Below are 14,546 nucleotides of genomic sequence, written 5' to 3'. Positions count from 1 at the left end.
TAGTTTTTGTATTTAGTATAAACATGCCATCTAGCACTTTGAGTAGGAGGAAAAGAGAATGCCAAGGATTAGTTGATGAAGATGGAGTGAAGCACACAGCTCCAGAAATGCTGGAAATCACTGTTGCAAATAAAGACTTTGTTATCAAAGTTCTTTGTGTTCTCTTTCTGTTTAAATAAAATATTGATATTTTGTTTTGACAAAACCAGCACTTTCCCATAAATATTCAATCCTCTAAACAAAGCACATTTTTTTTAAAAAACGTAAGGTTGGTGATTGTTGCCAGATTGTTTCTCTTGGACTTTGTATCCTTTATACCCATGTCACACATTTTGACTGTTGCAATTTATCAGTGGTTTCCTGCCCAATGATGCTGACTTAGTTGAATCACTGTATTTATTGTTATCTAGGGTCTGCTTTCTTCACTCTGCATCACTCCATAGGTATGTTTCAAATAGCCTCTCCCTTTTACTCAAGGCTTCAATTTGTAACAATCAGGAGCAAAAACCTTTCTCTTTTCTTTGGAAGTATATGTTGCTCTGCAGTCTAGCAATAGACACTATATAGAACATTCTGGAAACTAAGCCAAATTCCCTAGAGAATATTTTAAAATTTCCAGACCATAGTATTACCAAGGCTCAGTTCAGGGATTTGGAAAGAAATTTCAGAGATAAGAATGGTTCATCGAAATAGTTGAGAAATAAGATGACTGGTGTTACTCATTCTAACTGTTCAATAAAATATTTCAAAATATGACAGGCAGTTTGGGGTAATGACTAGGGAGCTTTAAGAGTAAGGAGGTCCTAGTTTTCAAGGCAGGAAATTCAAAGTTCACTTCTGACCCATCTGGCTATGGAACCCTGGGCAAAGGACAATTACTTCTCAGTGTCCAGAGCAACTCTACAAATTACAACACAGCTGTTGATGTTGGTAAAAGGAGTCTTCTCCATGGGATGTCCCTATAATGATGAGATCACAAATCTGGGCAATTAAAAAAAACCCCAACAATTCCCCACTTACAAGAGACATGAATTTCTGGCAAAAAATCAGCCTGCTAGAACACAAACAATCACTCAAACAAGTATTTATTAAGCCAGAACTTTTACTAAACTTTGGGAATACAAAGACGAAAGTGAACCAGAATCTGCCCTTAGGTAGCTTACTTTCTAAAGGGCTCCATCAGAAGTAATGATTTAATTTTCTAATTTACAGTGAAGCATTGTTGTTATGTTCAGTCATATTCAACTTTTGGTGACCCATGATGATGCTGGATGTTTTCCATTTTCTCCTACAGTGGATTAAAGCAAACAAAGGTTTTGCCTAGTGTCACACAGCTAATGCATGTCTGAGGAAAAATTTTAATTCAGGTCTTCTGACACTAGGGCGAGAGATCTATCTACTGAACCACCTAGGGTTAAATGACTTGCCCAGGATTACACAGTCAGTAAGTGTTGGATGTCAGATTTAGATTTGGGTCTCCCTGACTTCAGGCCTAGTGCTCTGTTCACCTGGCTGACCCATATTAGAAGTAACAAGTTAGAAAGAAATGTGTACAAACTCAAAGAATCATAGCATCTCAAAGTAGAAAGACATCTGAGACCAAAATGTCCAAACCAAACCAGAGCAGGAATGCCCATTACAATATCCTTGCCAAGGTGGTCAATCTTCACATGATGATCTCTTAGTGACAGGGAACTCATTATCTCCTAAGATAGTCCCATTTTACATCTGCACAGCTCTGACTATTAGGAAGTTTTTCTTAATAGAGCTAGCTCCTTAAATCTGCCACTTTCTATAATTTCCATCCATTGCTCCTAAATCTGCCTTAGAGAATAAAGCAGAATAATTCTAATTCCTGTTATAAGTAGTCTGAGACAGCAAGGTGGTATAGTAGATATTGGAGTCAGGAGGACCCGAGTTCAAATTCAACTTCAGATACTTGCTAGCTGTGTGACCCTGGGCAAGTCACTTGACCTCAATAGTCTCAAAAGTAATAACAATATTATGCCCAAAGGGCAATAAAAACACGCATACCCTTTGATCCAGCAATACCTCTACTGGGTCTATACACTAAAAAGAGATCATGAAAAAGGGTAAAAACATCACTTGTACAAAAATATTCATAGCATATCTGTTTGTAGAGGCAAAGAATTGGAAATCAAATGAATGTCCATCAATTGAGGAATGGTTGAACAAATTGTGGTATATACACATTCTGCAACACCATTATTCTATTAGAAACAAGAAGGGATGGGAATTCAGAGAAGCCTGGAAAGACTTGCATGAACTGATGCTGAGTGAGATGAGCAGAACCAGAAGAACATAATACACCCTAACAGCAACATGGGGGTAATGATCAACCTTAATGGATCTGCTCACTCTATCAGTGCAATAATCAGGGGCAATTTTAGGGGATTTGTGATGGAGAATACCATTTGTATCCAGAGAAAGAACTATGTTTAAACAAAGATCAAAGATTATTACCTTCAATTTTTTTTTAAAAAAAGGTGTCTTATGTACTACATAATTTTGCTATCTCTAATATTTTATTTCTTCTTCAAAGATATGATTTTTCTCTCAACACATTCAATTTTGATCAATGTATATATAGCATGGAAACCATGTAAAGATTATCAGACTGCCTTCTGTGGGGGGGTGAAAGGGAGGGGGGAGAAAAATAGTAAAATTCAAAACATTACAAAAAATGATAGAAATTACTATTGTAAATAATTGGAAAACAAAATATTTACATAATAAAAAAAGTTATAACAATGACAACCACAATCAAGAAGCCCAAGTAGTTCTTCAAATATTTCACCCCTCCCTTTAAATCTGTTCTACAAGAATCATGGGTTTGGAAGCTGTTCAGTTGCAATATCTAGTCCAAACCATACCAAAAAAAATTCCTGCTATAACATCCCCCAGAAAGTGGACATCCAGTCTATTGCTTAAATAACTAAAATGAGGGGGAACTCACTACTCCCAAGGCAACCCAGTCTCCTGATGAATACTTTTATTTACTAGGAAGTTTTTCCTGACAATATATTTAATGTTGTCTTTTTGCAGCTTCCATCCGTTACATTATTTTGCCCAGTTGAATCTTTCCGCAACTGTCATGTTACCTTAGGTCTTCTCTTCTGTAGACTAAACATCCCTAGTTCCTTGAATCAATCCTTATATGGTGGCATCTCCAGTTTTCTTGACCACATTCCTTTCCCCTGGCCTTGCCCTAGTTAAAGTGTCTTTCTTGAAATGTAGTTTCCCAGGTCTGTCACTTGATGGTAAGACAGAAAAAACAGTAGAAAACCTTGAGGTGGGGGGGGAGGACAGAATGACTATAAAACTATGAAAATAGATATAAGAACATGATCATCTGGGGTCATTCAATTCCTATGCAAAGAATCTATACTACTCAATTGTCTTTGAAAGCATTACTGTACAGTAGAGTTTAAGAAGGCAGTGATAGCTATCAGTAAGCAACAATACATTTGACAAGAGATCTAGTTTTTTAAAAAGTTTTGGTGACTTTGCATGAAACCTCTTCCTTTCCTCTATCACTAAAACATACTACCATTGTATTTCAAACTACACTTGCTTAATTATGTTGGCAAAAAGTCAACTCACTCCTTCCATAAGAGTTCTCAAGTCTTTCTGTTTTGCTTAGTAAAGCTTATGCTCACTGACCTTCAACTCATTTCTTTTTCAACTCTTTCCTCTCCTTTTGAATTGCATACATGTGTTCTGACTTTTTCTGTTGCTCCTCTTTATAAACTATGTGACACCATGACTTTCTCCCTTCATTTTCCTCTGATCTTTGCCAAAAAGGAAAACCAACTAATCCATGAAATCTGGACAGAACTATTCACCAGATTTCACTTGCGATGAAACTACTTTAAGTCTCTGCTTTAAAACCCTTGTTAAAATTTTTGTACAAAAGTTGTTTAGAAATGTTTTATTGGTGTAAGAACATTTAAGTTCATGATGCTGGAGAAGGGTCTTGCTACGTGACTGTGATCTTCCTCTCCTGGCAGCAGCAGTCAATTGTTACCTGTGCCAGGTGACAGGAAAAGAAAGGTGAGGAGAAGAGTGTTAAATTGGAGCAATTGTCCTAGGCCCCTGCTGGTAGGGCAATCCAATGACACTTGTTCTTTAGGAAAGTTAAGCAAAGGAAAAGACAGGGTAATGGGTAAGCCTTGCCAGTTGGTGGTGTTCTTAAATCTCTGATGACACTATGGAGTAAGAGGATTCAGGGTGAGTTGAAGGAAACATCTCATTCAAATCCAGAGTTTGACAATCTTTTGTGGCAGTTTATCAGCTGATCACAGTGTTATTTACAATTAGCAAGGATTCATTTAGGATTATTTGAAAGAAACTTTTGGATGGTAAGAGGGAAGACATAACTACAAGAGGAGGCAGGAGAACTCTTCTATTTTATTATCCCAACTCTATATAGGGGGAAAATCATCTCTGTCCTTTCTCAGTAGCTAGTTGAGACAGTAACAAGGGAATGAGAGCTGACTAGTGATATGGAAATATCTTAATTATAATCTTCAAAACTCTAAAAACACACATATGCAAAAGAGTTGGTAGATCCCAATGCCTTGTGACTATCATTACCTCAGTCTGACATAAGGGAAGAAGAGAAGATTGTTTCAGTAAGACAGGGTGAAGAACATATATTGGTCTACAAGTTAGGAGATCAAACCTCTTTTTTTTGGGAGGGGGAGCTTTTTTTGCAAGGCAATGGGGTTAAGTGTCTTGCCTTTTAAGTGTCGGAGGCTGGATTTGAACTCCTGACTCCAGGGCCAGGACTCAACTAAACTTCTCTTGGTTGCAAGGAATTATACACTAAATATTTGATCTTTCTTTGTCCTTCCTCAGCTTGAGTTTTATCTGCAGGAGCTATGAGAAGATATTGGATAATATTTACCTGGGTAATAGGGAGGAAAGGAGAAGGAAGAGATTCAGGATGTCTCCTTTTCCCTTGAAGATTAAGTGTCAGAAACACTGATGATGAAAGTGAGCAAAACAATATTTGGGGGAATTTTCCTCATTCTTTTGAAAATGTAAGCTCATTATGTAAAGGGTCTGTTTTGTTTTTCTCTATGCTTCCTGGGCACCTAGAAAAGTGCTTTTCACATTAAAAAAAAAACAAAATCAAGACCTGTCATTTCATTGGTGTAAGGAATACATAGGAGACTGTATCAGTGCAGATCAGCACCTATTCCATAATCTAGTCTCAGAAAATTTTCAAAAATTAAATGACTTTCCTAGGGTCACATAGCCAATGTGTGTCAGAAGAGAGACTTGACAGTGGAGTGGATAGAACATAGTATGTGGAGTTAGAAAGGTTTGTCTTTGAATGCTGCCTTGAACATTTAGTAGCTTTGCAATCCTGGGAAAATCAATCTGTATGACCTCTCTGGGACTCAGTTGCCTCATCCATAAAATGAGGGGCTGAACTCACTGATCTCTAAGGTCTCTTTCAATTTTAAATCTTGGAGTCTGTGATTCTGATTCTGTGGTCTGCTGTTTAACTATTTCCCAAGCTGCTTTTCATGCGTTAAGCATTTAGTAAATGAAATTTTTAACTAAAATACCCTCACCCTAGAAACCTAGGAGAATATGTTAAGACCCAGAATTCTGAGACTGACTTACCATTTGTAAATTAGTAGCTTGTGATATTATAGGAGGAAGTTTTATTAAAAGAACAAGGAAAACAAAACCAAGATCTCAGATCTATACATCTCCAAGTCATTTCCAGTCCTGAATTTGATGATTTCTTTGAGGGAAGCTCTTTCTTGCTTCTAGAACCACAACCAGAAAGGGAAGTGGAAGCTTTCCCTCAGAGTACTGATTTACAGGATGCTGAAAATACTTACAATCCTTTAGCATATAGATCCAATCAAGTTTAGCATATAGTAGACTAGCATTCTCAAGGTTTTTCTTAAGAACTCTGGAATTGATTGAACAGCAAGGGAGAATGTGGCACAGGACTACCCAGCATGGATTGCCCTCACAAGAGAAGGGATTGTGCTCTTTGAGCAAGGCAGAATTGATGTAGTTCAAAAAAAAACATGAGATGTACAAATTTGGAGACATCTCCACCCCAAATGTTCACAAGGACCACTTGTACCTGGCCCATGATAGTGCATTTGGAACTCATATTGATCTGATCAGCCACAGATGAACACACTATAACCTGACTCTAACATTGCATTGCCAGTTTGACCTTCTTTGAGAATGAAGGACACCAACAGTTTCTGAGCAGCTGGGTGGCACCATAGTGCATAGAGCACCAGGTTTAAAGTCAGGAAAACTCCTCTTCCTGAGTTCAAATATGGCCTCAGATACTTAGTAACTGTGTGGCTCTGGGCAAGTCACTTAACCCTTTTGTCTCAGTTTCTCATCTGTAAAATGGAGACACACTGGAAAAGAAAATGACAAACCAGTCCAGTATCTATGCCAAGAAAACCTCGAATAAGATCAAGAAGAGTTGGACATGACTGAAACAACTAAACAACAATTCAGTTACCAACTCCTACCAATCACTATACAAGCCTTCATTTGTGAACAGTATTTAATCATTTCAGTGATTTGAACAAGGGAAGAAAAGGGAAAGATTCTAGAACCTACTACCCACGCATGGAGGGGAACTGGGGTGGATGATGGAATGATTAGTAACATGCCTTCCTTCTAGCACTTCCCACCACTGTCTACTCATCACCTTCTCATCCCAGGATGAGTTTATCCTCAACTATTCATCACTTCTCCCTATTCATGGATTACATGCTTTTTGTAACCAGGATTGGACAGTCCCGTTACCTAACACAGGATGAGGTGTAGGTGAGAATCAGTCTAACCCATTCTCTTTGAACACTGGCATGTGTCTTCGGGCGGGGGTGGGGAGAGTTTGAGAGGAGCACAGAAGAGCTGGCTGAGCCTTAGGAATTTCAGAATTCTTGATGAGGCCAAAAGAGTCTTCAGAGGATCCATTTAGTTCCAAGGTCTGATGACTCAACTCAAGGAACAGAGGGGTTAGGATCAGTGGGGTGGATTAAGGGAAATAGAGAGGAAGAGAAAATTTACAAATACAATTTTTATATAACAAGAAATTGCTTCTAAACCTACTCCTTATCCTTGCCATATGTGTGTCCCAGGCAGCTGTTTGTTTCCCTCTTCTTCTCCCTCCCTTTTTGCTTTATGGACTTCTCTTCTGAGAACTTCTCATCCTGTCTGTTGGATGATTCCAATGGATGTCCAGTAGGCATCTCAAACTCTATGTGACCAAACTGAACTTTTGTCTTTTCTCCCAACCTCCTCCCTTTTCTGAATTTATCTATTTCTATGGAAGGCACCACTATTGATCCAACCAACTAGGCTTCCACTCTCAGAATCATACTTTTATCTGACCATTCTTCCTTATCTTCTGTATCCAGTCAGTTGGTAAATCTTGTTGATTTTGCCCTCTCAATATCTCTTCCCTCTTTTCTCTTCTCTTCAGTTCACTTACCCACCACCTGATTTAGTCTGCCATTATTTTCCATCTAGATTATTATAATAATGGCAAGCATTTATATAGCACTTGATATGCAATATCTTTTTTGATCTCATGATGTTATGAGGTGGATGATATTCTATTAGCACCCTTATTTTACAGACAGAAAAACAGTAAAGTTAGGTGACTTTCCTAGGGTCACACAGCTAGAAAGTGTCTGAAGAAAAATTTGAACTCAAATCTTGACTCTAAAGCTGACATTCTGATCCATTGTGTCATCTGTATTTCCAGTATAGGATATGGATAGATTCCAGACCATGTAATTTTATTGATAAAGGGAACGCTTAGATGAGGAAACACCTTCTATCAAGGCAAATCTGTACCTCCTTTTCCACTTATAGTCTTAGGGAGTTACTTGGCACTGTGAGATTAGGGGTCTTGCCTATGGTTACAAGTAGCCCATGGATATAAAGTCATATTATAAAGACAGGATTTGAATTCTTCCTGACTTATAGATCAACTTTCTTTGCACTATCTCACACTACCTCAGTAGAACTTGTATAATAGCCTCTTAATTGATCTCCTTGTTTTCTAATTTCCCCTGACTCCAATTCATCCTATACTGCTAGCAACTGATAAAAGACCAAACTCCCTTGCTCAAGATGATTTATTGTCTTCCTATTGCATATAGAATAAAATTTAAATTCTATCACTTAAAGTCTTTCAGGGTTTGCTGAAGCCCATTTTTAGATTAATTTCACATTAGTGGATATGAAATACATAAACTGTGTTTTAAACAAACTGATCTTTTTTATTTCTTATATAGGTTATTACATGTTCTACCTCCATGACTTATCATTTAGTCTTGCTATATGTAGATTTTACTTGTCCTCATTTGTTTCTTTATTCCATCTTTGATTCATTAATTCAACAAGCATTTGTGATATGCCTTCTACATAAACTAGCCTACTTCCTGTTCTTCATATCCATAGTACAGTTTTTGTACAGGTTAAGCTTAGAATTTACAACTTCTTGAACTCTGCCTTTTGGAATCCCTAGATCCCTTCAAAGCTTGGTTCAAGACTTTCTTTAATCTTCCCAGTTTATAATGATTTCTCCTTAATTTCTTGGTATTGGCATTGGTTTATTTTGTCTAGGCTTATCTGTGTAGATGTTGCTTCTTCCTAGCAGAATGTAAGCTCCTTGACAGTAAGGATAATTACTTTTTTTCTTGTCTTTGTAACTCAGTGTCTAACACAATGCCTTGTATCTTGAATTTAATCCACTGAGTGTTTATTAAGTATTTGCTTTATGATTGGAAAGCAGGGACAAGAACCATGTGATCAGTGCTAGGGATATGATTAAAAAACGAAACAGTCTCTCTCCTTGAGTTCATTATTTTCTACTGGGGAAACAATGCACACAGTTTTTATAAACACACACATTAATTAGATACAAAATATATAAAAAGGAGCATAAAATAATTTTGGAGAGTAACCCTGGGGGAATCAGGAAGGATTTCTTGTAGAATGTAATTGAACTGAGTCAATGGAAACTAGCGGTACAGAGATGAAGAAGAGGGAATGTATTTAGGCAGGGGGTGAGGGGCAAGCTCTGCACTAGCAGGTGGGGAAATGAATGACATATTGAGGAATAGGAGATAGTCCAGTTTACAAAGTGTATGCTTATCGCCTGCTTAAAAAATGAAGGAATGAGAAGATGAAGGGAGACAAGAAGGGGTGAAATATCAAGAATGGAAGACACTAAGTCAGTCAGTCCATAAGCATTTATTAAGTACCTACCATGACCCAGACATTATGCTAAACCCTGGGGGTTCCATGGGAAGCAAAAAAATAGTCCCCGCTCTTAAGTAGCTCACAGTCAAATGCAAGAGACAACATGAAAACAACCATGTACAATCAAACTATACACAAGATAGAGAAAATGCACTAGAATTAAAGGGGGACCAGGAAAGGCTTCTTAAAAGTGTGATTTTAACAGAGACTTAAAGGAATATGGAGAAATCAGGAGGAAAATATCTAAAGCATGGTGGACAGCCACTGATCTTTGAGAACAAAGGACAAACAACAATAGACAGCCAGTAAACAACTGATTTTAGGAGATGAAGTGTCTTTTGAGGAACAGCAAGGCAGTGTCACTAGGCCATAGAATAAATGTGTGTGTGTGTGTGTGGCAGGGGGTGGTGGTGGTGTAGGTTAGGAAGGTTAAGAAGCACTTTGAATACTTACAGATGAGGATTTTATATATGATGATTTCAGATCTCATCAGATAACTGAAACTTCTTTCTTTAAAATTACTAATGGTCTTTAACTGCCAAATCGAATACCTTTTTCTCAAACCTCATCTCTCTGCACCTTGGTCATTATCTAGCTCCCTATTCTCCTTGATACTTTTCTCTCTAGGCTTTCCTGACTCCTACTTCTCCCACCAATCTGACCACTCCTTCTTTGCTTCCTTTGATGGATCTGCATCTGGTTGGTTGGTTCTTGTCCCTCTTTATCAAAAAAGACCAAAATGACATCACTATGAAAGAGACAAGTTATAGTGTGTTTGACTGACTGATTGGACCAATACGAGCATGGAATGGTCTATAACAGGTCAGGCACAAATAGTTCATGTGAATTCCTGGGGTGGATATTCTAAACTAACACATCTCACATTTCCTTTGAGCTGCTTTCATTCTGCCTTGCTTATAGAGCACAGCACCCTTTCTGATGAAGTCACGCCATGCTGAACAGTGCCAGTGTTTTCCAGTTCTTAAGAAAGACCTTCAAGAGTGTCCCTGTATCTCACTCATCTTCTGATCCCCTCTGAGTGCTTGCCCTATGTGAGTTCTTCATCTAGGTCCCACCTGATAACTATAGGTATCCCACAGGACTCTGTCTTGGCCTCTCTTCTCTTCTTCCTTATTATTTCATTTAATAACCTCATCAGCTCCCATAAATTCAATGATCATCTCTATGCCACTGATAGATCTATTGGTTGAGCCCTTGCCTTTCTGCTGACCTCCAGTCTCAAATTCCCAACTGTCTATTGAACATCTTGACTGGATGTTCTATAGATATCTTAAGCCCAACACTTCCTAAACTGAATTCATTATCTTATCTCTCCCAACTTTTCTCTTTTCCAAGTTTTCCTAGTCCCTCTGACTTGCAATTAATTGCAATTTACAACTCCTCACTCTCTCTTACTTCCCCAGATCCATTCCCTTGCTAACATGTGTTGATTTTACTTTTGTAACATCTCTTCAATATAACCTTTTTTCTTTTCTGAGACTGCCACTATTTAGTGGTAGGCCCATATCATCTCACACCTGGATTATTGTCATAGTCTTCTGGGGAGCCTCCCTGACTCATCTCTACTGTCAAAACCATGTCACCACCCTACTTAATATACTTCAGTGGTTCCCTATCACCTCCAGGACAAAATACAAAATCCTCTGTTTGGCATTCAAAACTGTCAAGATCTCCTCCCCACCTCCCCCACCAGTCATTTTACATCTAACATTTAGCCCCCCCCCCCCCGCTTCTACTCATGTACTTTGTCGATCTACTTGCTGTTCTTCAAAGAAGGCACTCTACCACAAAATTCTGGACATTTTCCTTGGCTGTTCCTTATGTTTTCCTTCTTCTTTATTTTCTCAATTCTTTCAAGTTCCGACTAAAATTCCAACTTAGGTAGTAAACTTTTTCTAAGTTTCTTAATTCTAATGCTTTCCCTCTGTCAGTTATTTACAATTTATTCTGTATGTAGCCTGTTTGGATATAGTTGTTTTTATGTTGACTCCCCCAATAAAGTGAATTCTTTGAGAGTAGGGATTTTTTTTACCTTTATTTGTATCCCCCAAGACTTAGAATAATGTTAAGTAGTGGGCACTTTATAAATGTTTATCAACTATTAGAGTCTGAAGTGTTTATTGATTATGGGAGAAGCACTCTACCAAGAAGAGCACATGAGAAAATTCAACCCAACACCTTTTAGAGTAGAAAAATATAGACAATCTAGAAAGGTGGTTTCTATAGTTTTTGAGCAGGCCTTTGCTTTTGTCTGACTCTGTGGAAATTGACTTTGAAGAACACCAACAAAAACAACTAGCCCTAAACCTTTTTGTCCTGGCTATTAAGGGTTGTAATTATTTTAGTTCATTTTTTTGTTTCAGCCGCTTAAGTGCTGGCTCCACTTCCTGAGAAGAAGCAACTGTTGGAGTGCATCTGTTGCAAAATACAGATTTAACATGGATATCCCCCCAAAAGAAGAAACAAGTGTATTTGCCGAAAGAGGGCCAACCAGCAGTGTGTGACTGGGAAGTGGAACCAAGTGGTGAGCTTCTGATCTTTCATGCCAGCTGGATCTCCATCTAGGGCAATACTTTTAGTCACAGAGAGAGTAGTTTTTCTCTGAGATGGAGGGCAAAGTATATTCGCCAGAAGAGAGAAATGAATGTTCTTTATTCTATGATTTTAGATCCTTTCCATGATCTTTGTAGTATAAATAAAATCTGTCTTATGTTTGATGCCTTGTGAGATGGAACACTTATCCAGGGAAGCTTATGGTTACCTTTTGAGGAATTGTTCCCAGATGTTAGTTGAGAGAAAATAAATGAACCAGGGAAGAATCCTAAAATAACAAGAGATTCTTTGTCATAAAGATTAAAGAGGTAATATTTATTTATTTGTTATAGATAAGAAGAAGGGAATATGAGGCAAACAGATGAAAGATGAAGGAATTCAGAGGAATGAATGCTTGGGGTGCTTTATCTGGATTATCCATCCTTATCAATTTCAGGGAGACAATATTTGCTAATAGTTTTTCCTATTGAGAGCACTATGGCACTTAGATATTTGAGAGAAAATTGAGGTTTCTCCCATTCCTACCCCAAACTATTCAAATAAAAATGTACTAGGCTATTTTTCTCATTTCCAGTCCTCACATCTGCTATATCTCAAAGTGTCATGTTTTATAATGTAAGAGAAATTGAGGAAGTTGTAAATTCTGAAGGCAAGAAAAGCTCAAATTTAAGTATTTTAGGTGAGGTTTCTTGGAAGTAAGATGTTTGTAATTTACACATATAAACACAGATATACATGTCTTAAAGCACTTGGCAAGTGTTTTTCCCCTTAATGACTGCCGGCTCATTGCCTTAGACTAGTAATCAATTGGAAAATGACCCTCATTCTTATAAAATTAAATCAACTTGTTATATATCTTAGAAATGAAACTTATAAAAATAGAAACTTGCTACAAAGATTTTATTCCCAGTTAAATGTTTCACTTCTATGGGACAACTAGGTGACTCAGTGGATAGAGCATTGGCCCTGGGGAGGATCTGAGTTCAAATTTGACCTCAGACACTTACTACTTCCTTAGCTATGTGACCTTGAGCAAGTCACTTAACCCCACTGTCTTGTAAAAACAAAATTTTAAAAAGAGTTTCACTTCTAATCAGCCCCATTGGATTTGCTTGTAAAAAAATAGTAATAATTTTATGTAAGCAAAATAAACCATTTTTTCCCTTTGGTGCTCCCTTCTATATCCTGTTTGGTTATAAATGCCTTACCCATCCATAAATATGAAAGGATATTTCTTCCATCTTCCTCTTAATTTGTTTCTGATGCAACCTTTAATACCCAGGTCATTTATTATTTTGAACTTACTTTGGTTATAAGGTATAAGGTGTGGTCTAAACCTAATTTTTATTCACTTTTCCCAGAAGTCTTTGTCAAATAGTGAATCCTTACTCTTTAAGTTTATAATTCCACTTGTCATAAATTGTATAGATTTCACTTCTGACTATTTTAAGTCTATTGGTTGCTTTTAAGAATTTTTTTGAGATTTTCTATTATGCTGTTTTCCATATTGATCATTTTCCAAAGTTTTCCAATTCTTTTTTAAGTCCTATTTAATTCTTCTTGTGCTTTAATATCTTCTATTTGGGCTTATGATTTTCTTAGCAGTATTAATTATGGTTTAATTTCTTTAAATATATAATTAATCCACTAATGATATATTTTCATTTGTTTTCTATCTGCTTTGTTGCTTGATGCTTCTTTGGCTATTTCAGTGCTATTTTATTATATATATATATATATATCTTCTTTTTGCTCATTTTCTGTTTTAGTTGATATATTTTATTGCATGTTTTTGAAATTATTTTTCTTCTTTTTGTTTTTTCCTTGTTCCTTCAAGCCTTTCTGCCGAGTTGAAATTTATCAAAATTAATATTGAAGCCTGAAGGAAGTCAGAAGAGAGTGGAGTAGAGAAGAAGGCTATAGGCTAAGTACAAATTATTCTATATAAGGAAAAATGACCTGAAGATTGGTAGACAACAACAACAAGGTTAAAAAGAGGCAGGTTTAAAACTGGTAAGTGGACCTCAAAAGAAGAAAAACTCTGAGCAACAACATAAAGAAATAAATAATCCAAACATTCAATATGGATCAATGAGTCTACCTGTTTTTCTTTTTGGCCTTTTTTTCAATTGAATTAAGTGGAAGGCAGTGATTCCTTTGGACAGGTCAGCAAAGAGAGAGAGAGAGAACCAAATTTCTATTAAAGTGAGATAGTGTGAAAAATATCAGTCAGACATTTGAGAGTATAAGAGAATTAACTTAGAATAAATATGGTCTTCCAGAAAGCACAATAGAAAGACATCAATGATCTCAGCCATGGTTCTGGGAAGAAGGCAAGTTAAAGAGATGAGCATTTAGGAGCAGTGCTGGTATATTGCTTGTGCCTTACATGATAAGACTGGATGACTGTCACAAAGGAAAAATTACAATGGGAAGTAGGTTTCCATTGCATAGGGAAAGAAGTACCCTTGACACTTCTATAATAATGTCTTTGTGTTATACATAGGATAATTTATCTTGGACCCTACAACTCCTAAGGGGAAAATGCTAAAACTCTAAGACCTGGTGTCTTAAGATTTAAGTTCAAGTCTTTACTGTCCAACTTACTAGTCTTGTGACCTTGGATAAGTTATTTAAATCACTCTGACTCTTACAGTTTTCTCTTAAATGAAGTCATT

This window comes from Macrotis lagotis, chromosome 1 (genome assembly GCF_037893015.1).
Source record: "Macrotis lagotis isolate mMagLag1 chromosome 1, bilby.v1.9.chrom.fasta, whole genome shotgun sequence".
Classification (NCBI taxonomy): Eukaryota; Metazoa; Chordata; class Mammalia; order Peramelemorphia; family Peramelidae; genus Macrotis; species Macrotis lagotis.
Note: the sequence above shows the minus strand (reverse complement) of the source record.